Source organism: Pristiophorus japonicus, chromosome 8, assembly GCF_044704955.1.
Source record: "Pristiophorus japonicus isolate sPriJap1 chromosome 8, sPriJap1.hap1, whole genome shotgun sequence".
Taxonomy (NCBI): domain Eukaryota; kingdom Metazoa; phylum Chordata; class Chondrichthyes; family Pristiophoridae; genus Pristiophorus; species Pristiophorus japonicus.
Genome location: NC_091984.1, coordinates 175,917,698 through 175,940,445, shown reverse-complemented (window position 1 = coordinate 175,940,445; position 22,748 = coordinate 175,917,698). Strand labels below are relative to the sequence as shown.

Sequence of the window (22,748 nt, the reverse complement as noted above, 5' to 3'; positions counted from 1 at the left end):
CACTTTAATTGCCTTAATTATTATTTTCCGCATGGCAAAGTCACATTTCACTCAACGGTCACTCGTTCCAGAACAGAAGCTGCTTCCAGTGGTAGCGTGGCCGAGCGGTCTAAGGCGCTGGATCCAGGTTCCAGTCTCTTCGGAGGCGTGGGTTCAAATCCCACCGCTGCCAGAATTTTCCCTGCGTAACACTTGCATTCTGTCAGCACAATCATGGGCACCTGTTTCACAATGGGGCCATTTTGGTGTGGAAAAGTAGTTGGACTGTGAGCGGTGCCTTTAGTTTGTTGGCAAATGGCAATACCATCGAAGAGTTTGATGTCACCACTTGAAAATTGAAGGCCAGTTGAGCATGCTTTTTGCACGCTGGCCGCATTTGTGTGGATAAAAAGTAAATGTCAGAAGTGGGATTGGAAACCACGCCGCTAGAAGTGGGCTTGGCACCCACGTCCCAGAATACACCAACCTTTGGTAAGGTAAGGGTTACAGTCTTTGAGTTTGGCACCTTGAACCACTCGGCCACCCTGACAATGAACCGACTGTAACTGCAGAAAAGCGTGCTCCAATTCTGCACATTTACTGAGTTGCATCACAATCCTTCCTCCTGTGCAATCACACAACACGTACATTGTTACGACATCACTTAACAGGCAGCGCCAGTCATTAAGTTTATCATGCCTGCAATGCAACCAACACACGTATTTCTCACAACAGCTCGCATTTTGCCAGCTATCGGGTAAAATTTTCTGCAGTGTGTTGGCGCCTTTCATGTCCCAAAACGCTTTACAGCCAATGAAGTATTTTTAAAGTGAGTCACTGTTGTAATGTGGGAAATGGCGCAGCCAGTATGCACACAGCACGATCCCACAAACAGCAATGTGTTCATGACCAGATAATCTGTTTTTGTCAGTGATGTTGATATAGGAATAAATATTGAATGAATGTTGTAACTGGTTTGTCCCAACATGCACCTAATTTCTGTTGTTGCCCTGTGGATACGTAGGTTCCTGTGACCGGTATGTTGCAAAATCGTTTCTCGAGAGTTTACTGTCTACCACTTTAATTGCCTTAATTATTATTTTCCGCATGGCAAAGTCACATTTCACTCAACGGTCACTCGTTCCAGAACAGAAGCTGCTTCCAGTAGTAGCGTGGCCGAGCGGTCTAAGGCGCTGGATCCAGGTTCCAGTCTCTTCGGAGGCGTGGGTTCAAATCCCACCGCTGCCAGAATTTTCCCTGCGTAACACTTGCATTCTGTCAGCACAAGCATGGGCACCTGTTTCACAATGGGGCCATTTTGGTGTGGAAAAGTAGTTGGACTGTGAGCGGTGCCTTTAGTTTGTTGGCAAATGGCAATACCATCGAAGAGTTTGATGTCACCACTTGAAAATTGAAGGCCAGTTGAGCATGCTTTTTGCACGCTGGCCGCATTTGTGTGGATAAAAAGTAAATGTCAGAAGTGGGATTGGAAACCACGCCGCTAGAAGTGGGCTTGGCACCCACGTCCCAGAATACACCAACCTTTGGTAAGGTAAGGGTTACAGTCTTTGAGTTTGGCACCTTGAACCACTCGGCCACCCTGACAATGAACCGACTGTAACTGCAGAAAAGCGTGCTCCAATTCTGCACATTTACTGAGTTGCATCACAATCCTTCCTCCTGTGCAATCACACAACACGTACATTGTTACGACATCACTTAACAGGCAGCGCCAGTCATTAAGTTTATCATGCCTGCAATGCAACCAACACACGTATTTCTCACAACAGCTCGCATTTTGCCAGCTATCGGGTAAAATTTTCTGCAGTGTGTTGGCGCCTTTCATGTCCCAAAACGCTTTACAGCCAATGAAGTATTTTTAAAGTGAGTCACTGTTGTAATGTGGGAAATGGCGCAGCCAGTATGCACACAGCACGATCCCACAAACAGCAATGTGTTCATGACCAGATAATCTGTTTTTGTCAGTGATGTTGATATAGGAATAAATATTGAATGAATGTTGTAACTGGTTTGTCCCAACATGCACCTAATTTCTGTTGTTGCCCTGTGGATACGTAGGTTCCTGTGACCGGTATGTTGCAAAATCGTTTCTCGAGAGTTTACTGTCTACCACTTTAATTGCCTTAATTATTATTTTCCGCATGGCAAAGTCACATTTCACTCAACGGTCACTCGTTCCAGAACAGAAGCTGCTTCCAGTAGTAGCGTGGCCGAGCGGTCTAAGGCGCTGGATCCAGGTTCCAGTCTCTTCGGAGGCGTGGGTTCAAATCCCACCGCTGCCAGAATTTTCCCTGCGTAACACTTGCATTCTGTCAGCACAATCATGGGCACCTGTTTCACAATGGGGCCATTTTGGTGTGGAAAAGTAGTTGGACTGTGAGCGGTGCCTTTAGTTTGTTGGCAAATGGCAATACCATCGAAGAGTTTGATGTCACCACTTGAAAATTGAAGGCCAGTTGAGCATGCTTTTTGCACGCTGGCCGCATTTGTGTGGATAAAAAGTAAATGTCAGAAGTGGGATTGGAAACCACGCCGCTAGAAGTGGGCTTGGCACCCACGTCCCAGAATACACCAACCTTTGGTAAGGTAAGGGTTACAGTCTTTGAGTTTGGCACCTTGAACCACTCGGCCACCCTGACAATGAACCGACTGTAACTGCAGAAAAGCGTGCTCCAATTCTGCACATTTACTGAGTTGCATCACAATCCTTCCTCCTGTGCAATCACACAACACGTACATTGTTACGACATCACTTAACAGGCAGCGCCAGTCATTAAGTTTATCATGCCTGCAATGCAACCAACACACGTATTTCTCACAACAGCTCGCATTTTGCCAGCTATCGGGTAAAATTTTCTGCAGTGTGTTGGCGCCTTTCATGTCCCAAAACGCTTTACAGCCAATGAAGTATTTTTAAAGTGAGTCACTGTTGTAATGTGGGAAATGGCGCAGCCAGTATGCACACAGCACGATCCCACAAACAGCAATGTGTTCATGACCAGATAATCTGTTTTTGTCAGTGATGTTGATATAGGAATAAATATTGAATGAATGTTGTAACTGGTTTGTCCCAACATGCACCTAATTTCTGTTGTTGCCCTGTGGATACGTAGGTTCCTGTGACCGGTATGTTGCAAAATCGTTTCTCGAGAGTTTACTGTCTACCACTTTAATTGCCTTAATTATTATTTTCCGCATGGCAAAGTCACATTTCACTCAACGGTCACTCGTTCCAGAACAGAAGCTGCTTCCAGTGGTAGCGTGGCCGAGCGGTCTAAGGCGCTGGATCCAGGTTCCAGTCTCTTCGGAGGCGTGGGTTCAAATCCCACCGCTGCCACAATTTTCCCTGCGTAACACTTGCATTCTGTCAGCACAATCATGGGCACCTGTTTCACAATGGGGCCATTTTGGTGTGGAAAAGTAGTTGGACTGTGAGCGGTGCCTTTAGTTTGTTGGCAAATGGCAATACCATCGAAGAGTTTGATGTCACCACTTGAAAATTGAAGGCCAGTTGAGCATGCTTTTTGCACGCTGGCCGCATTTGTGTGGATAAAAAGTAAATGTCAGAAGTGGGATTGGAAACCACGCCGCTAGAAGTGGGCTTGGCACTCACGTCCCAGAATACACCAACCTTTGGTAAGGTAAGGGTTACAGTCTTTGAGTTTGGCACCTTGAACCACTCGGCCACCCTGACAATGAACCGACTGTAACTGCAGAAAAGCGTGCTCCAATTCTGCACATTTACTGAGTTGCATCACAATCCTTCCTCCTGTGCAATCACACAACACGTACATTGTTACGACATCACTTAACAGGCAGCGCCAGTCATTAAGTTTATCATGCCTGCAATGCAACCAACACACGTATTTCTCACAACAGCTCGCATTTTGCCAGCTATCGGGTAAAATTTTCTGCAGTGTGTTGGCGCCTTTCATGTCCCAAAACGCTTTACAGCCAATGAAGTATTTTTAAAGTGAGTCACTGTTGTAATGTGGGAAATGGCGCAGCCAGTATGCACACAGCACGATCCCACAAACAGCAATGTGTTCATGACCAGATAATCTGTTTTTGTCAGTGATGTTGATATAGGAATAAATATTGAATGAATGTTGTAACTGGTTTGTCCCAACATGCACCTAATTTCTGTTGTTGCCCTGTGGATACGTAGGTTCCTGTGACCGGTATGTTGCAAAATCGTTTCTCGAGAGTTTACTGTCTACCACTTTAATTGCCTTAATTATTATTTTCCGCATGGCAAAGTCACATTTCACTCAACGGTCACTCGTTCCAGAACAGAAGCTGCTTCCAGTGGTAGCGTGGCCGAGCGGTCTAAGGCGCTGGATCCAGGTTCCAGTCTCTTCGGAGGCGTGGGTTCAAATCCCACCGCTGCCAGAATTTTCCCTGCGTAACACTTGCATTCTGTCAGCACAATCATGGGCACCTGTTTCACAATGGGGCCATTTTGGTGTGGAAAAGTAGTTGGACTGTGAGCGGTGCCTTTAGTTTGTTGGCAAATGGCAATACCATCGAAGAGTTTGATGTCACCACTTGAAAATTGAAGGCCAGTTGAGCATGCTTTTTGCACGCTGGCCGCATTTGTGTGGATAAAAAGTAAATGTCAGAAGTGGGATTGGAAACCACGCCGCTAGAAGTGGGCTTGGCACTCACGTCCCAGAATACACCAACCTTTGGTAAGGTAAGGGTTACAGTCTTTGAGTTTGGCACCTTGAACCACTCGGCCACCCTGACAATGAACCGACTGTAACTGCAGAAAAGCGTGCTCCAATTCTGCACATTTACTGAGTTGCATCACAATCCTTCCTCCTGTGCAATCACACAACACGTACATTGTTACGACATCACTTAACAGGCAGCGCCAGTCATTAAGTTTATCATGCCTGCAATGCAACCAACACACGTATTTCTCACAACAGCTCGCATTTTGCCAGCTATCGGGTAAAATTTTCTGCAGTGTGTTGGCGCCTTTCATGTCCCAAAACGCTTTACAGCCAATGAAGTATTTTTAAAGTGAGTCACTGTTGTAATGTGGGAAATGGCGCAGCCAGTATGCACACAGCACGATCCCACAAACAGCAATGTGTTCATGACCAGATAATCTGTTTTTGTCAGTGATGTTGATATAGGAATAAATATTGAATGAATGTTGTAACTGGTTTGTCCCAACATGCACCTAATTTCTGTTGTTGCCCTGTGGATACGTAGGTTCCTGTGACCGGTATGTTGCAAAATCGTTTCTCGAGAGTTTACTGTCTACCACTTTAATTGCCTTAATTATTATTTTCCGCATGGCAAAGTCACATTTCACTCAACGGTCACTCGTTCCAGAACAGAAGCTGCTTCCAGTGGTAGCGTGGCCGAGCGGTCTAAGGCGCTGGATCCAGGTTCCAGTCTCTTCGGAGGCGTGGGTTCAAATCCCACCGCTGCCAGAATTTTCCCTGCATAACACTTGCATTCTGTCAGCACAAGCATGGGCACCTGTTTCACAATGGGGCCATTTTGGTGTGGAAAAGTAGTTGGACTGTGAGCGGTGCCTTTAGTTTGTTGGCAAATGGCAATACCATCGAAGAGTTTGATGTCACCACTTGAAAATTGAAGGCCAGTTGAGCATGCTTTTTGCACGCTGGCCGCATTTGTGTGGATAAAAAGTAAATGTCAGAAGTGGGATTGGAAACCACGCCGCTAGAAGTGGGCTTGGCACCCACGTCCCAGAATACACCAACCTTTGGTAAGGTAAGGGTTACAGTCTTTGAGTTTGGCACCTTGAACCACTCGGCCACCCTGACAATGAACCGACTGTAACTGCAGAAAAGCGTGCTCCAATTCTGCACATTTACTGAGTTGCATCACAATCCTTCCTCCTGTGCAATCACACAACACGTACATTGTTACGACATCACTTAACAGGCAGCGCCAGTCATTAAGTTTATCATGCCTGCAATGCAACCAACACACGTATTTCTCACAACAGCTCGCATTTTGCCAGCTATCGGGTAAAATTTTCTGCAGTGTGTTGGCGCCTTTCATGTCCCAAAACGCTTTACAGCCAATGAAGTATTTTTAAAGTGAGTCACTGTTGTAATGTGGGAAATGGCGCAGCCAGTATGCACACAGCACGATCCCACAAACAGCAATGTGTTCATGACCAGATAATCTGTTTTTGTCAGTGATGTTGATATAGGAATAAATATTGAATGAATGTTGTAACTGGTTTGTCCCAACATGCACCTAATTTCTGTTGTTGCCCTGTGGATACGTAGGTTCCTGTGACCGGTATGTTGCAAAATCGTTTCTCGAGAGTTTACTGTCTACCACTTTAATTGCCTTAATTATTATTTTCCGCATGGCAAAGTCACATTTCACTCAACGGTCACTCGTTCCAGAACAGAAGCTGCTTCCAGTAGTAGCGTGGCCGAGCGGTCTAAGGCGCTGGATCCAGGTTCCAGTCTCTTCGGAGGCGTGGGTTCAAATCCCACCGCTGCCACAATTTTCCCTGCGTAACACTTGCATTCTGTCAGCACAAGCATGGGCACCTGTTTCACAATGGGGCCATTTTGGTGTGGAAAAGTAGTTGGACTGTGAGCGGTGCCTTTAGTTTGTTGGCAAATGGCAAAACCATCGAAGAGTTTGATGTCACCACTTGAAAATTGAAGGCCAGTTGAGCATGCTTTTTGCACGCTGGCCGCATTTGTGTGGATAAAAAGTAAATGTCAGAAGTGGGATTGGAAACCACGCCGCTAGAAGTGGGCTTGGCACCCACGTCCCAGAAAACACCAACCTTTGGTAAGGTAAGGGTTACAGTCTTTGAGTTTGGCACCTTGAACCACTCGGCCACCCTGACAATGAACCGACTGTAACTGCAGAAAAGCGTGCTCCAATTCTGCACATTTACTGAGTTGCATCACAATCCTTCCTCCTGTGCAATCACACAACACGTACATTGTTACGACATCACTTAACAAGCAGCGCCAGTCATTAAGTTTATCATGCCTGCAATGCAACCAACACACGTATTTCTCACAACAGCTCGCATTTTGCCAGCTATCGGGTAAAATTTTCTGCAGTGTGTTGGCGCCTTTCATGTCCCAAAACGCTTTACAGCCAATGAAGTATTTTTAAAGTGAGTCACTGTTGTAATGTGGGAAATGGCGCAGCCAGTATGCACACAGCACGATCCCACAAACAGCAATGTGTTCATGACCAGATAATCTGTTTTTGTCAGTGATGTTGATATAGGAATAAATATTGAATGAATGTTGTAACTGGTTTGTCCCAACATGCACCTAATTTCTGTTGTTGCCCTGTGGATACGTAGGTTCCTGTGACCGGTATGTTGCAAAATCGTTTCTCGAGAGTTTACTGTCTACCACTTTAATTGCCTTAATTATTATTTTCCGCATGGCAAAGTCACATTTCACTCAACGGTCACTCGTTCCAGAACAGAAGCTGCTTCCAGTGGTAGCGTGGCCGAGCGGTGTAAGGCGCTGGATCCAGGTTCCAGTCTCTTCGGAGGCGTGGGTTCAAATCCCACCGCTGCCACAATTTTCCCTGCGTAACACTTGCATTCTGTCAGCACAATCATGGGCACCTGTTTCACAATGGGGCCATTTTGGTGTGGAAAAGTAGTTGGACTGTGAGCGGTGCCTTTAGTTTGTTGGCAAATGGCAATACCATCGAAGAGTTTGATGTCACCACTTGAAAATTGAAGGCCAGTTGAGCATGCTTTTTGCACGCTGGCCGCATTTGTGTGGATAAAAAGTAAATGTCAGAAGTGGGATTGGAAACCACGCCGCTAGAAGTGGGCTTGGCACCCACGTCCCAGAATACACCAACCTTTGGTAAGGTAAGGGTTACAGTCTTTGAGTTTGGCACCTTGAACCACTCGGCCACCCTGACAATGAACCGACTGTAACTGCAGAAAAGCGTGCTCCAATTCTGCACATTTACTGAGTTGCATCACAATCCTTCCTCCTGTGCAATCACACAACACGTACATTGTTACGACATCACTTAACAGGCAGCGCCAGTCATTAAGTTTATCATGCCTGCAATGCAACCAACACACGTATTTCTCACAACAGCTCGCATTTTGCCAGCTATCGGGTAAAATTTTCTGCAGTGTGTTGGCGCCTTTCATGTCCCAAAACGCTTTACAGCCAATGAAGTATTTTTAAAGTGAGTCACTGTTGTAATGTGGGAAATGGCGCAGCCAGTATGCACACAGCACGATCCCACAAACAGCAATGTGTTCATGACCAGATAATCTGTTTTTGTCAGTGATGTTGATATAGGAATAAATATTGAATGAATGTTGTAACTGGTTTGTCCCAACATGCACCTAATTTCTGTTGTTGCCCTGTGGATACGTAGGTTCCTGTGACCGGTATGTTGCAAAATCGTTTCTCGAGAGTTTACTGTCTACCACTTTAATTGCCTTAATTATTATTTTCCGCATGGCAAAGTCACATTTCACTCAACGGTCACTCGTTCCAGAACAGAAGCTGCTTCCAGTGGTAGCGTGGCCGAGCGGTCTAAGGCGCTGGATCCAGGTTCCAGTCTCTTCGGAGGCGTGGGTTCAAATCCCACCGCTGCCAGAATTTTCCCTGCGTAACACTTGCATTCTGTCAGCACAATCATGGGCACCTGTTTCACAATGGGGCCATTTTGGTGTGGAAAAGTAGTTGGACTGTGAGCGGTGCCTTTAGTTTGTTGGCAAATGGCAATACCATCGAAGAGTTTGATGTCACCACTTGAAAATTGAAGGCCAGTTGAGCATGCTTTTTGCACGCTGGCCGCATTTGTGTGGATAAAAAGTAAATGTCAGAAGTGGGATTGGAAACCACGCCGCTAGAAGTGGGCTTGGCACCCACGTCCCAGAATACACCAACCTTTGGTAAGGTAAGGGTTACAGTCTTTGAGTTTGGCACCTTGAACCACTCGGCCACCCTGACAATGAACCGACTGTAACTGCAGAAAAGCGTGCTCCAATTCTGCACATTTACTGAGTTGCATCACAATCCTTCCTCCTGTGCAATCACACAACACGTACATTGTTACGACATCACTTAACAGGCAGCGCCAGTCATTAAGTTTATCATGCCTGCAATGCAACCAACACACGTATTTCTCACAACAGCTCGCATTTTGCCAGCTATCGGGTAAAATTTTCTGCAGTGTGTTGGCGCCTTTCATGTCCCAAAACGCTTTACAGCCAATGAAGTATTTTTAAAGTGAGTCACTGTTGTAATGTGGGAAATGGCGCAGCCAGTATGCACACAGCACGATCCCACAAACAGCAATGTGTTCATGACCAGATAATCTGTTTTTGTCAGTGATGTTGATATAGGAATAAATATTGAATGAATGTTGTAACTGGTTTGTCCCAACATGCACCTAATTTCTGTTGTTGCCCTGTGGATACGTAGGTTCCTGTGACCGGTATGTTGCAAAATCGTTTCTCGAGAGTTTACTGTCTACCACTTTAATTGCCTTAATTATTATTTTCCGCATGGCAAAGTCACATTTCACTCAACGGTCACTCGTTCCAGAACAGAAGCTGCTTCCAGTGGTAGCGTGGCCGAGCGGTCTAAGGCGCTGGATCCAGGTTCCAGTCTCTTCGGAGGCGTGGGTTCAAATCCCACCGCTGCCAGAATTTTCCCTGCGTAACACTTGCATTCTGTCAGCACAATCATGGGCACCTGTTTCACAATGGGGCCATTTTGGTGTGGAAAAGTAGTTGGACTGTGAGCGGTGCCTTTAGTTTGTTGGCAAATGGCAATACCATCGAAGAGTTTGATGTCACCACTTGAAAATTGAAGGCCAGTTGAGCATGCTTTTTGCACGCTGGCCGCATTTGTGTGGATAAAAAGTAAATGTCAGAAGTGGGATTGGAAACCACGCCGCTAGAAGTGGGCTTGGCACCCACGTCCCAGAATACACCAACCTTTGGTAAGGTAAGGGTTACAGTCTTTGAGTTTGGCACCTTGAACCACTCGGCCACCCTGACAATGAACCGACTGTAACTGCAGAAAAGCGTGCTCCAATTCTGCACATTTACTGAGTTGCATCACAATCCTTCCTCCTGTGCAATCACACAACACGTACATTGTTACGACATCACTTAACAGGCAGCGCCAGTCATTAAGTTTATCATGCCTGCAATGCAACCAACACACGTATTTCTCACAACAGCTCGCATTTTGCCAGCTATCGGGTAAAATTTTCTGCAGTGTGTTGGCGCCTTTCATGTCCCAAAACGCTTTACAGCCAATGAAGTATTTTTAAAGTGAGTCACTGTTGTAATGTGGGAAATGGCGCAGCCAGTATGCACACAGCACGATCCCACAAACAGCAATGTGTTCATGACCAGATAATCTGTTTTTGTCAGTGATGTTGATATAGGAATAAATATTGAATGAATGTTGTAACTGGTTTGTCCCAACATGCACCTAATTTCTGTTGTTGCCCTGTGGATACGTAGGTTCCTGTGACCGGTATGTTGCAAAATCGTTTCTCGAGAGTTTACTGTCTACCACTTTAATTGCCTTAATTATTATTTTCCGCATGGCAAAGTCACATTTCACTCAACGGTCACTCGTTCCAGAACAGAAGCTGCTTCCAGTGGTAGCGTGGCCGAGCGGTCTAAGGCGCTGGATCCAGGTTCCAGTCTCTTCGGAGGCGTGGGTTCAAATCCCACCGCTGCCACAATTTTCCCTGCGTAACACTTGCATTCTGTCAGCACAAGCATGGGCACCTGTTTCACAATGGGGCCATTTTGGTGTGGAAAAGTAGTTGGACTGTGAGCGGTGCCTTTAGTTTGTTGGCAAATGGCAAAACCATCGAAGAGTTTGATGTCACCACTTGAAAATTGAAGGCCAGTTGAGCATGCTTTTTGCACGCTGGCCGCATTTGTGTGGATAAAAAGTAAATGTCAGAAGTGGGATTGGAAACCACGCCGCTAGAAGTGGGCTTGGCACCCACGTCCCAGAAAACACCAACCTTTGGTAAGGTAAGGGTTACAGTCTTTGAGTTTGGCACCTTGAACCACTCGGCCACCCTGACAATGAACCGACTGTAACTGCAGAAAAGCGTGCTCCAATTCTGCACATTTACTGAGTTGCATCACAATCCTTCCTCCTGTGCAATCACACAACACGTACATTGTTACGACATCACTTAACAAGCAGCGCCAGTCATTAAGTTTATCATGCCTGCAATGCAACCAACACACGTATTTCTCACAACAGCTCGCATTTTGCCAGCTATCGGGTAAAATTTTCTGCAGTGTGTTGGCGCCTTTCATGTCCCAAAACGCTTTACAGCCAATGAAGTATTTTTAAAGTGAGTCACTGTTGTAATGTGGGAAATGGCGCAGCCAGTATGCACACAGCACGATCCCACAAACAGCAATGTGTTCATGACCAGATAATCTGTTTTTGTCAGTGATGTTGATATAGGAATAAATATTGAATGAATGTTGTAACTGGTTTGTCCCAACATGCACCTAATTTCTGTTGTTGCCCTGTGGATACGTAGGTTCCTGTGACCGGTATGTTGCAAAATCGTTTCTCGAGAGTTTACTGTCTACCACTTTAATTGCCTTAATTATTATTTTCCGCATGGCAAAGTCACATTTCACTCAACGGTCACTCGTTCCAGAACAGAAGCTGCTTCCAGTGGTAGCGTGGCCGAGCGGTCTAAGGCGCTGGATCCAGGTTCCAGTCTCTTCGGAGGCGTGGGTTCAAATCCCACCGCTGCCACAATTTTCCCTGCGTAACACTTGCATTCTGTCAGCACAAGCATGGGCACCTGTTTCACAATGGGGCCATTTTGGTGTGGAAAAGTAGTTGGACTGTGAGCGGTGCCTTTAGTTTGTTGGCAAATGGCAAAACCATCGAAGAGTTTGATGTCACCACTTGAAAATTGAAGGCCAGTTGAGCATGCTTTTTGCACGCTGGCCGCATTTGTGTGGATAAAAAGTAAATGTCAGAAGTGGGATTGGAAACCACGCCGCTAGAAGTGGGCTTGGCACCCACGTCCCAGAAAACACCAACCTTTGGTAAGGTAAGGGTTACAGTCTTTGAGTTTGGCACCTTGAACCACTCGGCCACCCTGACAATGAACCGACTGTAACTGCAGAAAAGCGTGCTCCAATTCTGCACATTTACTGAGTTGCATCACAATCCTTCCTCCTGTGCAATCACACAACACGTACATTGTTACGACATCACTTAACAAGCAGCGCCAGTCATTAAGTTTATCATGCCTGCAATGCAACCAACACACGTATTTCTCACAACAGCTCGCATTTTGCCAGCTATCGGGTAAAATTTTCTGCAGTGTGTTGGCGCCTTTCATGTCCCAAAACGCTTTACAGCCAATGAAGTATTTTTAAAGTGAGTCACTGTTGTAATGTGGGAAATGGCGCAGCCAGTATGCACACAGCACGATCCCACAAACAGCAATGTGTTCATGACCAGATAATCTGTTTTTGTCAGTGATGTTGATATAGGAATAAATATTGAATGAATGTTGTAACTGGTTTGTCCCAACATGCACCTAATTTCTGTTGTTGCCCTGTGGATACGTAGGTTCCTGTGACCGGTATGTTGCAAAATCGTTTCTCGAGAGTTTACTGTCTACCACTTTAATTGCCTTAATTATTATTTTCCGCATGGCAAAGTCACATTTCACTCAACGGTCACTCGTTCCAGAACAGAAGCTGCTTCCAGTGGTAGCGTGGCCGAGCGGTCTAAGGAGCTGGATCCAGGTTCCAGTCTCTTCGGAGGCGTGGGTTCAAATCCCACCGCTGCCACAATTTTCCCTGCGTAACACTTGCATTCTGTCAGCACAAGCATGGGCACCTGTTTCACAATGGGGCCATTTTGGTGTGGAAAAGTAGTTGGACTGTGAGCGGTGCCTTTAGTTTGTTGGCAAATGGCAAAACCATCGAAGAGTTTGATGTCACCACTTGAAAATTGAAGGCCAGTTGAGCATGCTTTTTGCACGCTGGCCGCATTTGTGTGGATAAAAAGTAAATGTCAGAAGTGGGATTGGAAACCACGCCGCTAGAAGTGGGCTTGGCACCCACGTCCCAGAATACACCAACCTTTGGTAAGGTAAGGGTTACAGTCTTTGAGTTTGGCACCTTAAACCACTCGGCCACCCTGACAATAACCGACTGTAACTGCAGAAAAGCGTGCTCCAATTCTGCACATTTACTGAGTTGCATCACAATCCTTCCTCCTGTGCAATCACACAACACGTACATTGTTACGACATCACTTAACAGGCAGCGCCAGTCATTAAGTTTATCATGCCTGCAATGCAACCAACACACGTATTTCTCACAACAGCTCGCATTTTGCCAGCTATCGGGTAAAATTTTCTGCAGTGTGTTGGCGCCTTTCATGTCCCAAAACGCTTTACAGCCAATGAAGTATTTTTAAAGTGAGTCACTGTTGTAATGTGGGAAATGGCGCAGCCAGTATGCACACAGCACGATCCCACAAACAGCAATGTGTTCATGACCAGATAATCTGTTTTTGTCAGTGATGTTGATATAGGAATAAATATTGAATGAATGTTGTAACTGGTTTGTCCCAACATGCACCTAATTTCTGTTGTTGCCCTGTGGATACGTAGGTTCCTGTGACCGGTATGTTGCAAAATCGTTTCTCGAGAGTTTACTGTCTACCACTTTAATTGCCTTAATTATTATTTTCCGCATGGCAAAGTCACATTTCACTCAACGGTCACTCGTTCCAGAACAGAAGCTGCTTCCAGTGGTAGCGTGGCCGAGCGGTCTAAGGTGCTGGATCCAGGTTCCAGTCTCTTCGGAGGCGTGGGTTCAAATCCCACCGCTGCCACAATTTTCCCTGCGTAACACTTGCATTCTGTCAGCACAAGCATGGGCACCTGTTTCACAATGGGGCCATTTTGGTGTGGAAAAGTAGTTGGACTGTGAGCGGTGCCTTTAGTTTGTTGGCAAATGGCAAAACCATCGAAGAGTTTGATGTCACCACTTGAAAATTGAAGGCCAGTTGAGCATGCTTTTTGCACGCTGGCCGCATTTGTGTGGATAAAAAGTAAATGTCAGAAGTGGGATTGGAAACCACGCCGCTAGAAGTGGGCTTGGCACCCACGTCCCAGAAAACACCAACCTTTGGTAAGGTAAGGGTTACAGTCTTTGAGTTTGGCACCTTGAACCACTCGGCCACCCTGACAATGAACCGACTGTAACTGCAGAAAAGCATGCTCCAATTCTGCACATTTACTGAGTTGCATCACAATCCTTCCTCCTGTGCAATCACACAACACGTACATTGTTACGACATCACTTAACAAGCAGCGCCAGTCATTAAGTTTATCATGCCTGCAATGCAACCAACACACGTATTTCTCACAACAGCTCGCATTTTGCCAGCTATCGGGTAAAATTTTCTGCAGTGTGTTGGCGCCTTTCATGTCCCAAAACGCTTTACAGCCAATGAAGTATTTTTAAAGTGAGTCACTGTTGTAATGTGGGAAATGGCGCAGCCAGTATGCACACAGCACGATCCCACAAACAGCAATGTGTTCATGACCAGATAATCTGTTTTTGTCAGTGATGTTGATATAGGAATAAATATTGAATGAATGTTGTAACTGGTTTGTCCCAACATGCACCTAATTTCTGTTGTTGCCCTGTGGATACGTAGGTTCCTGTGACCGGTATGTTGCAAAATCGTTTCTCGAGAGTTTACTGTCTACCACTTTAATTGCCTTAATTATTATTTTCCGCATGGCAAAGTCACATTTCACTCAACGGTCACTCGTTCCAGAACAGAAGCTGCTTCCAGTGGTAGCGTGGCCGAGCGGTCTAAGGCGCTGGATCCAGGTTCCAGTCTCTTCGGAGGCGTGGGTTCAAATCCCACCGCTGCCAGAATTTTCCCTGCGTAACACTTGCATTCTGTCAGCACAATCATGGGCACCTGTTTCACAATGGGGCCATTTTGGTGTGGAAAAGTAGTTGGACTGTGAGCGGTGCCTTTAGTTTGTTGGCAAATGGCAATACCATCGAAGAGTTTGATGTCACCACTTGAAAATTGAAGGCCAGTTGAGCATGCTTTTTGCACGCTGGCCGCATTTGTGTGGATAAAAAGTAAATGTCAGAAGTGGGATTGGAAACCACGCCGCTAGAAGTGGGCTTGGCACCCACGTCCCAGAATACACCAACCTTTGGTAAGGTAAGGGTTACAGTCTTTGAGTTTGGCACCTTGAACCACTCGGCCACCCTGACAATGAACCGACTGTAACTGCAGAAAAGCGTGCTCCAATTCTGCACATTTACTGAGTTGCATCACAATCCTTCCTCCTGTGCAATCACACAACACGTACATTGTTACGACATCACTTAACAGGCAGCGCCAGTCATTAAGTTTATCATGCCTGCAATGCAACCAACACACGTATTTCTCACAACAGCTCGCATTTTGCCAGCTATCGGGTAAAATTTTCTGCAGTGTGTTGGCGCCTTTCATGTCCCAAAACGCTTTACAGCCAATGAAGTATTTTTAAAGTGAGTCACTGTTGTAATGTGGGAAATGGCGCAGCCAGTATGCACACAGCACGATCCCACAAACAGCAATGTGTTCATGACCAGATAATCTGTTTTTGTCAGTGATGTTGATATAGGAATAAATATTGAATGAATGTTGTAACTGGTTTGTCCCAACATGCACCTAATTTCTGTTGTTGCCCTGTGGATACGTAGGTTCCTGTGACCGGTATGTTGCAAAATCGTTTCTCGAGAGTTTACTGTCTACCACTTTAATTGCCTTAATTATTATTTTCCGCATGGCAAAGTCACATTTCACTCAACGGTCACTCGTTCCAGAACAGAAGCTGCTTCCAGTGGTAGCGTGGCCGAGCGGTCTAAGGCGCTGGATCCAGGTTCCAGTCTCTTCGGAGGCGTGGGTTCAAATCCCACCGCTGCCAGAATTTTCCCTGCGTAACACTTGCATTCTGTCAGCACAATCATGGGCACCTGTTTCACAATGGGGCCATTTTGGTGTGGAAAAGTAGTTGGACTGTGAGCGGTGCCTTTAGTTTGTTGGCAAATGGCAATACCATCGAAGAGTTTGATGTCACCACTTGAAAATTGAAGGCCAGTTGAGCATGCTTTTTGCACGCTGGCCGCATTTGTGTGGATAAAAAGTAAATGTCAGAAGTGGGATTGGAAACCACGCCGCTAGAAGTGGGCTTGGCACCCACGTCCCAGAATACACCAACCTTTGGTAAGGTAAGGGTTACAGTCTTTGAGTTTGGCACCTTGAACCACTCGGCCACCCTGACAATGAACCGACTGTAACTGCAGAAAAGCGTGCTCCAATTCTGCACATTTACTGAGTTGCATCACAATCCTTCCTCCTGTGCAATCACACAACACGTACATTGTTACGACATCACTTAACAGGCAGCGCCAGTCATTAAGTTTATCATGCCTGCAATGCAACCAACACACGTATTTCTCACAACAGCTCGCATTTTGCCAGCTATCGGGTAAAATTTTCTGCAGTGTGTTGGCGCCTTTCATGTCCCAAAACGCTTTACAGCCAATGAAGTATTTTTAAAGTGAGTCACTGTTGTAATGTGGGAAATGGCGCAGCCAGTATGCACACAGCACGATCCCACAAACAGCAATGTGTTCATGACCAGATAATCTGTTTTTGTCAGTGATGTTGATATAGGAATAAATATTGAATGAATGTTGTAACTGGTTTGTCCCAACATGCACCTAATTTCTGTTGTTGCCCTGTGGATACGTAGGTTCCTGTGACCGGTATGTTGCAAAATCGTTTCTCGAGAGTTTACTGTCTACCACTTTAATTGCCTTAATTATTATTTTCCGCATGGCAAAGTCACATTTCACTCAACGGTCACTCGTTCCAGAACAGAAGCTGCTTCCAGTGGTAGCGTGGCCGAGCGGTCTAAGGCGCTGGATCCAGGTTCCAGTCTCTTCGGAGGCGTGGGTTCAAATCCCACCGCTGCCACAATTTTCCCTGCGTAACACTTGCATTCTGTCAGCACAAGCATGGGCACCTGTTTCACAATGGGGCCATTTTGGTGTGGAAAAGTAGTTGGACTGTGAGCGGTGCCTTTAGTTTGTTGGCAAATGGCAAAACCATCGAAGAGTTTGATGTCACCACTTGAAAATTGAAGGCCAGTTGAGCATGCTTTTTGCACGCTGGCCGCATTTGTGTGGATAAAAAGTAAATGTCAGAAGTGGGATTGGAAACCACGCCGCTAGAAGTGGGCTTGGCACCCACGTCCCAGAAAACACCAACCTTTGGTAAGGTAAGGGTTACAGTCTTTGAGTTTGGCACCTTGAACCACTCGGCCACCCTGACAATGAACCGACTGAAACTGCAGAAAAGCGTGCTCCAATTCTGCACATTTACTGAGTTGCATCACAATCCTTCCTCCTGTGCAATCACACAACACGTACATTGTTACGACATCACTTAACAAGCAGCGCCAGTCATTAAGTTTATCATGCCTGCAATGCAACCAACACACGTATTTCTCACAACAGCTCGCATTTTGCCAGCTATCGGGTAAAATTTTCTGCAGTGTGTTGGCGCCTTTCATGTCCCAAAACGCTTTACAGCCAATGAAGTATTTTTAAAGTGAGTCACTGTTGTAATGTGGGAAATGGCGCAGCCAGTATGCACACAGCACGATCCCACAAACAGCAATGTGTTCATGACCAGATAATCTGTTTTTGTCAGTGATGTTGATATAGGAATAAATATTGAATGAATGTTGTAACTGGTTTGTCCCAACATGCACCTAATTTCTGTTGTTGCCCTGTGGATACGTAGGTTCCTGTGACCGGTATGTTGCAAAATCGTTTCTCGAGAGTTTACTGTCTACCACTTTAATTGCCTTAATTATTATTTTCCGCATGGCAAAGTCACATTTCACTCAACGGTCACTCGTTCCAGAACAGAAGCTGCTTCCAGTGGTAGCGTGGCCGAGCGGTCTAAGGCGCTGGATCCAGGTTCCAGTCTCTTCGGAGGCGTGGGTTCAAATCCCACCGCTGCCACAATTTTCCCTGCGTAACACTTGCATTCTGTCAGCACAAGCATGGGCACCTGTTTCACAATGGGGCCATTTTGGTGTGGAAAAGTAGTTGGACTGTGAGCGGTGCCTTTAGTTTGTTGGCAAATGGCAAAACCATCGAAGAGTTTGATGTCACCACTTGAAAATTGAAGGCCAGTTGAGCATGCTTTTTGCACGCTGGCCGCATTTGTGTGGATAAAAAGTAAATGTCAGAAGTGGGATTGGAAACCACGCCGCTAGAAGTGGGCTTGGCACCCACGTCCCAGAAAACACCAACCTTTGGTAAGGTAAGGGTTACAGTCTTTGAGTTTGGCACCTTGAACCACTCGGCCACCCTGACAATGAACCGACTGTAACTGCAGAAAAGCGTGCTCCAATTCTGCACATTTACTGAGTTGCATCACAATCCTTCCTCCTGTGCAATCACACAACACGTACATTGTTACGACATCACTTAACAAGCAGCGCCAGTCATCAAGTTTATCATGCCTGCAATGCAACCAACACACGTATTTCTCACAACAGCTCGCATTTTGCCAGCTATCGGGTAAAATTTTCTGCAGTGTGTTGGCGCCTTTCATGTCCCAAAACGCTTTACAGCCAATGAAGTATTTTTAAAGTGAGTCACTGTTGTAATGTGGGAAATGGCGCAGCCAGTATGCACACAGCACGATCCCACAAACAGCAATGTGTTCATGACCAGATAATCTGTTTTTGTCAGTGATGTTGATATAGGAATAAATATTGAATGAATGTTGTAACTGGTTTGTCCCAACATGCACCTAATTTCTGTTGTTGCCCTGTGGATACGTAGGTTCCTGTGACCGGTATGTTGCAAAATCGTTTCTCGAGAGTTTACTGTCTACCACTTTAATTGCCTTAATTATTATTTTCCGCATGGCAAAGTCACATTTCACTCAACGGTCACTCGTTCCAGAACAGAAGCTGCTTCCAGTGGTAGCGTGGCAGAGCGGTCTAAGGAGCTGGATCCAGGTTCCAGTCTCTTCGGAGGCGTGGGTTCAAATCCCACCGCTGCCACAATTTTCCCTGCGTAACACTTGCATTCTGTCAGCACAAGCATGGGCACCTGTTTCACAATGGGGCCATTTTGGTGTGGAAAAGTAGTTGGACTGTGAGCGGTGCCTTTAGTTTGTTGGCAAATGGCAAAACCATCGAAGAGTTTGATGTCACCACTTGAAAATTGAAGGCCAGTTGAGCATGCTTTTTGCACGCTGGCCGCATTTGTGTGGATAAAAAGTAAATGTCAGAAGTGGGATTGGAAACCACGCCGCTAGAAGTGGGCTTGGCACCCACGTCCCAGAATACACCAACCTTTGGTAAGGTAAGGGTTACAGTCTTTGAGTTTGGCACCTTAAACCACTCGGCCACCCTGACAATAACCGACTGTAACTGCAGAAAAGCGTGCTCCAATTCTGCACATTTACTGAGTTGCATCACAATCCTTCCTCCTGTGCAATCACACAACACGTACATTGTTACGACATCACTTAACAGGCAGCGCCAGTCATTAAGTTTATCATGCCTGCAATGCAACCAACACACGTATTTCTCACAACAGCTCGCATTTTGCCAGCTATCGGGTAAAATTTTCTGCAGTGTGTTGGCGCCTTTCATGTCCCAAAACGCTTTACAGCCAATGAAGTATTTTTAAAGTGAGTCACTGTTGTAATGTGGGAAATGGCGCAGCCAGTATGCACACAGCACGATCCCACAAACAGCAATGTGTTCATGACCAGATAATCTGTTTTTGTCAGTGATGTTGATATAGGAATAAATATTGAATGAATGTTGTAACTGGTTTGTCCCAACATGCACCTAATTTCTGTTGTTGCCCTGTGGATACGTAGGTTCCTGTGACCGGTATGTTGCAAAATCGTTTCTCGAGAGTTTACTGTCTACCACTTTAATTGCCTTAATTATTATTTTCCGCGTGGCAAAGTCACATTTCACTCAACGGTCACTCGTTCCAGAACAGAAGCTGCTTCCAGTGGTAGCGTGGCCGAGCGGTGTAAGGCGCTGGATCCAGGTTCCAGTCTCTTCGGAGGCGTGGGTTCAAATCCCACCGCTGCCAGAATTTTCCCTGCATAACACTTGCATTCTGTCAGCACAAGCATGGGCACCTGTTTCACAATGGGGCCATTTTGGTGTGGAAAAGTAGTTGGACTGTGAGCGGTGCCTTTAGTTTGTTGGCAAATGGCAATACCATCGAAGAGTTTGATGTCACCACTTGAAAATTGAAGGCCAGTTGAGCATGCTTTTTGCACGCTGGCCGCATTTGTGTGGATAAAAAGTAAATGTCAGAAGTGGGATTGGAAACCACGCCGCTAGAAGTGGGCTTGGCACCCACGTCCCAGAATACACCAACCTTTGGTAAGGTAAGGGTTACAGTCTTTGAGTTTGGCACCTTGAACCACTCGGCCACCCTGACAATGAACCGACTGTAACTGCAGAAAAGCGTGCTCCAATTCTGCACATTTACTGAGTTGCATCACAATCCTTCCTCCTGTGCAATCACACAACACGTACATTGTTACGACATCACTTAACAGGCAGCGCCAGTCATTAAGTTTATCATGCCTGCAATGCAACCAACACACGTATTTCTCACAACAGCTCGCATTTTGCCAGCTATCGGGTAAAATTTTCTGCAGTGTGTTGGCGCCTTTCATGTCCCAAAACGCTTTACAGCCAATGAAGTATTTTTAAAGTGAGTCACTGTTGTAATGTGGGAAATGGCGCAGCCAGTATGCACACAGCACGATCCCACAAACAGCAATGTGTTCATGACCAGATAATCTGTTTTTGTCAGTGATGTTGATATAGGAATAAATATTGAATGAATGTTGTAACTGGTTTGTCCCAACATGCACCTAATTTCTGTTGTTGCCCTGTGGATACGTAGGTTCCTGTGACCGGTATGTTGCAAAATCGTTTCTCGAGAGTTTACTGTCTACCACTTTAATTGCCTTAATTATTATTTTCCGCATGGCAAAGTCACATTTCACTCAACGGTCACTCGTTCCAGAACAGAAGCTGCTTCCAGTAGTAGCGTGGCCGAGCGGTCTAAGGCGCTGGATCCAGGTTCCAGTCTCTTCGGAGGCGTGGGTTCAAATCCCACCGCTGCCAGAATTTTCCCTGCGTAACACTTGCATTCTGTCAGCACAAGCATGGGCACCTGTTTCACAATGGGGCCATTTTGGTGTGGAAAAGTAGTTGGACTGTGAGCGGTGCCTTTAGTTTGTTGGCAAATGGCAAAACCATCGAAGAGTTTGATGTCACCACTTGAAAATTGAAGGCCAGTTGAGCATGCTTTTTGCACGCTGGCCGCATTTGTGTGGATAAAAAGTAAATGTCAGAAGTGGGATTGGAAACCACGCCGCTAGAAGTGGGCTTGGCACCCACGTCCCAGAATACACCAACCTTTGGTAAGGTAAGGGTTACAGTCTTTGAGTTTGGCACCTTAAACCACTCGGCCACCCTGACAATAACCGACTGTAACTGCAGAAAAGCGTGCTCCAATTCTGCACATTTACTGAGTTGCATCACAATCCTTCCTCCTGTGCAATCACACAACACGTACATTGTTACGACATCACTTAACAGGCAGCGCCAGTCATTAAGTTTATCATGCCTGCAATGCAACCAACACACGTATTTCTCACAACAGCTCGCATTTTGCCAGCTATCGGGTAAAATTTTCTGCAGTGTGTTGGCGCCTTTCATGTCCCAAAACGCTTTACAGCCAATGAAGTATTTTTAAAGTGAGTCACTGTTGTAATGTGGGAAATGGCGCAGCCAGTATGCACACAGCACGATCCCACAAACAGCAATGTGTTCATGACCAGATAATCTGTTTTTGTCAGTGATGTTGATATAGGAATAAATATTGAATGAATGTTGTAACTGGTTTGTCCCAACATGCACCTAATTTCTGTTGTTGCCCTGTGGATACGTAGGTTCCTGTGACCGGTATGTTGCAAAATCGTTTCTCGAGAGTTTACTGTCTACCACTTTAATTGCCTTAATTATTATTTTCCGCGTGGCAAAGTCACATTTCACTCAACGGTCACTCGTTCCAGAACAGAAGCTGCTTCCAGTGGTAGCGTGGCCGAGCGGTCTAAGGCGCTGGATCCAGGTTCCAGTCTCTTCGGAGGCGTGGGTTCAAATCCCACCGCTGCCAGAATTTTCCCTGCATAACACTTGCATTCTGTCAGCACAAGCATGGGCACCTGTTTCACAATGGGGCCATTTTGGTGTGGAAAAGTAGTTGGACTGTGAGCGGTGCCTTTAGTTTGTTGGCAAATGGCAAAACCATCGAAGAGTTTGATGTCACCACTTGAAAATTGAAGGCCAGTTGAGCATGCTTTTTGCACGCTGGCCGCATTTGTGTGGATAAAAAGTAAATGTCAGAAGTGGGATTGGAAACCACGCCGCTAGAAGTGGGCTTGGCACCCACGTCCCAGAATACACCAACCTTTGGTAAGGTAAGGGTTACAGTCTTTGAGTTTGGCACCTTGAACCACTCGGCCACCCTGACAATGAACCGACTGTAACTGCAGAAAAGCGTGCTCCAATTCTGCACATTTACTGAGTTGCATCACAAT

General features: G+C 45.9%; 20 non-coding genes across 20 annotated transcripts; all 20 read left to right on the top strand.

Moving 5' to 3' along the window:
- The first annotated feature begins 90 nt into the window (after positions 1 to 90).
- Positions 91 to 172, top strand: trnal-cag (transfer RNA leucine (anticodon CAG)). Its single transcript has one exon. It is a non-coding gene; the product is annotated as a tRNA-Leu (tRNA).
- Positions 173 to 1,145: 973 nt separating this feature from the next.
- On the top strand, positions 1,146 to 1,227 carry trnal-cag (transfer RNA leucine (anticodon CAG)). The gene has a single exon. It is a non-coding gene; the product is annotated as a tRNA-Leu (tRNA).
- Positions 1,228 to 2,200: 973 nt separating this feature from the next.
- trnal-cag (transfer RNA leucine (anticodon CAG)) lies at positions 2,201 to 2,282 on the top strand. Its single transcript has one exon. It is a non-coding gene; the product is annotated as a tRNA-Leu (tRNA).
- Positions 2,283 to 3,255: 973 nt separating this feature from the next.
- trnal-cag (transfer RNA leucine (anticodon CAG)) lies at positions 3,256 to 3,337 on the top strand. Its single transcript has one exon. It is a non-coding gene; the product is annotated as a tRNA-Leu (tRNA).
- A 973-nt stretch (positions 3,338 to 4,310) lies between these two features.
- On the top strand, positions 4,311 to 4,392 carry trnal-cag (transfer RNA leucine (anticodon CAG)). Its single transcript has one exon. It is a non-coding gene; the product is annotated as a tRNA-Leu (tRNA).
- Positions 4,393 to 5,365: 973 nt separating this feature from the next.
- trnal-cag (transfer RNA leucine (anticodon CAG)) lies at positions 5,366 to 5,447 on the top strand. Its single transcript has one exon. It is a non-coding gene; the product is annotated as a tRNA-Leu (tRNA).
- Positions 5,448 to 6,420: 973 nt separating this feature from the next.
- On the top strand, positions 6,421 to 6,502 carry trnal-cag (transfer RNA leucine (anticodon CAG)). Its single transcript has one exon. It is a non-coding gene; the product is annotated as a tRNA-Leu (tRNA).
- A 973-nt stretch (positions 6,503 to 7,475) lies between these two features.
- Positions 7,476 to 7,557, top strand: trnal-cag (transfer RNA leucine (anticodon CAG)). Its single transcript has one exon. It is a non-coding gene; the product is annotated as a tRNA-Leu (tRNA).
- A 973-nt stretch (positions 7,558 to 8,530) lies between these two features.
- On the top strand, positions 8,531 to 8,612 carry trnal-cag (transfer RNA leucine (anticodon CAG)). Its single transcript has one exon. It is a non-coding gene; the product is annotated as a tRNA-Leu (tRNA).
- A 973-nt stretch (positions 8,613 to 9,585) lies between these two features.
- Positions 9,586 to 9,667, top strand: trnal-cag (transfer RNA leucine (anticodon CAG)). Its single transcript has one exon. It is a non-coding gene; the product is annotated as a tRNA-Leu (tRNA).
- A 973-nt stretch (positions 9,668 to 10,640) lies between these two features.
- Positions 10,641 to 10,722, top strand: trnal-cag (transfer RNA leucine (anticodon CAG)). The gene has a single exon. It is a non-coding gene; the product is annotated as a tRNA-Leu (tRNA).
- A 973-nt stretch (positions 10,723 to 11,695) lies between these two features.
- On the top strand, positions 11,696 to 11,777 carry trnal-cag (transfer RNA leucine (anticodon CAG)). Its single transcript has one exon. It is a non-coding gene; the product is annotated as a tRNA-Leu (tRNA).
- Positions 11,778 to 13,804: 2,027 nt separating this feature from the next.
- trnal-cag (transfer RNA leucine (anticodon CAG)) lies at positions 13,805 to 13,886 on the top strand. The gene has a single exon. It is a non-coding gene; the product is annotated as a tRNA-Leu (tRNA).
- Positions 13,887 to 14,859: 973 nt separating this feature from the next.
- Positions 14,860 to 14,941, top strand: trnal-cag (transfer RNA leucine (anticodon CAG)). Its single transcript has one exon. It is a non-coding gene; the product is annotated as a tRNA-Leu (tRNA).
- Positions 14,942 to 15,914: 973 nt separating this feature from the next.
- Positions 15,915 to 15,996, top strand: trnal-cag (transfer RNA leucine (anticodon CAG)). The gene has a single exon. It is a non-coding gene; the product is annotated as a tRNA-Leu (tRNA).
- A 973-nt stretch (positions 15,997 to 16,969) lies between these two features.
- On the top strand, positions 16,970 to 17,051 carry trnal-cag (transfer RNA leucine (anticodon CAG)). Its single transcript has one exon. It is a non-coding gene; the product is annotated as a tRNA-Leu (tRNA).
- Positions 17,052 to 18,024: 973 nt separating this feature from the next.
- Positions 18,025 to 18,106, top strand: trnal-cag (transfer RNA leucine (anticodon CAG)). Its single transcript has one exon. It is a non-coding gene; the product is annotated as a tRNA-Leu (tRNA).
- A 2,027-nt stretch (positions 18,107 to 20,133) lies between these two features.
- On the top strand, positions 20,134 to 20,215 carry trnal-cag (transfer RNA leucine (anticodon CAG)). The gene has a single exon. It is a non-coding gene; the product is annotated as a tRNA-Leu (tRNA).
- Positions 20,216 to 21,188: 973 nt separating this feature from the next.
- On the top strand, positions 21,189 to 21,270 carry trnal-cag (transfer RNA leucine (anticodon CAG)). Its single transcript has one exon. It is a non-coding gene; the product is annotated as a tRNA-Leu (tRNA).
- Positions 21,271 to 22,242: 972 nt separating this feature from the next.
- Positions 22,243 to 22,324, top strand: trnal-cag (transfer RNA leucine (anticodon CAG)). The gene has a single exon. It is a non-coding gene; the product is annotated as a tRNA-Leu (tRNA).
- The last annotated feature ends 424 nt before the right edge of the window (positions 22,325 to 22,748 follow it).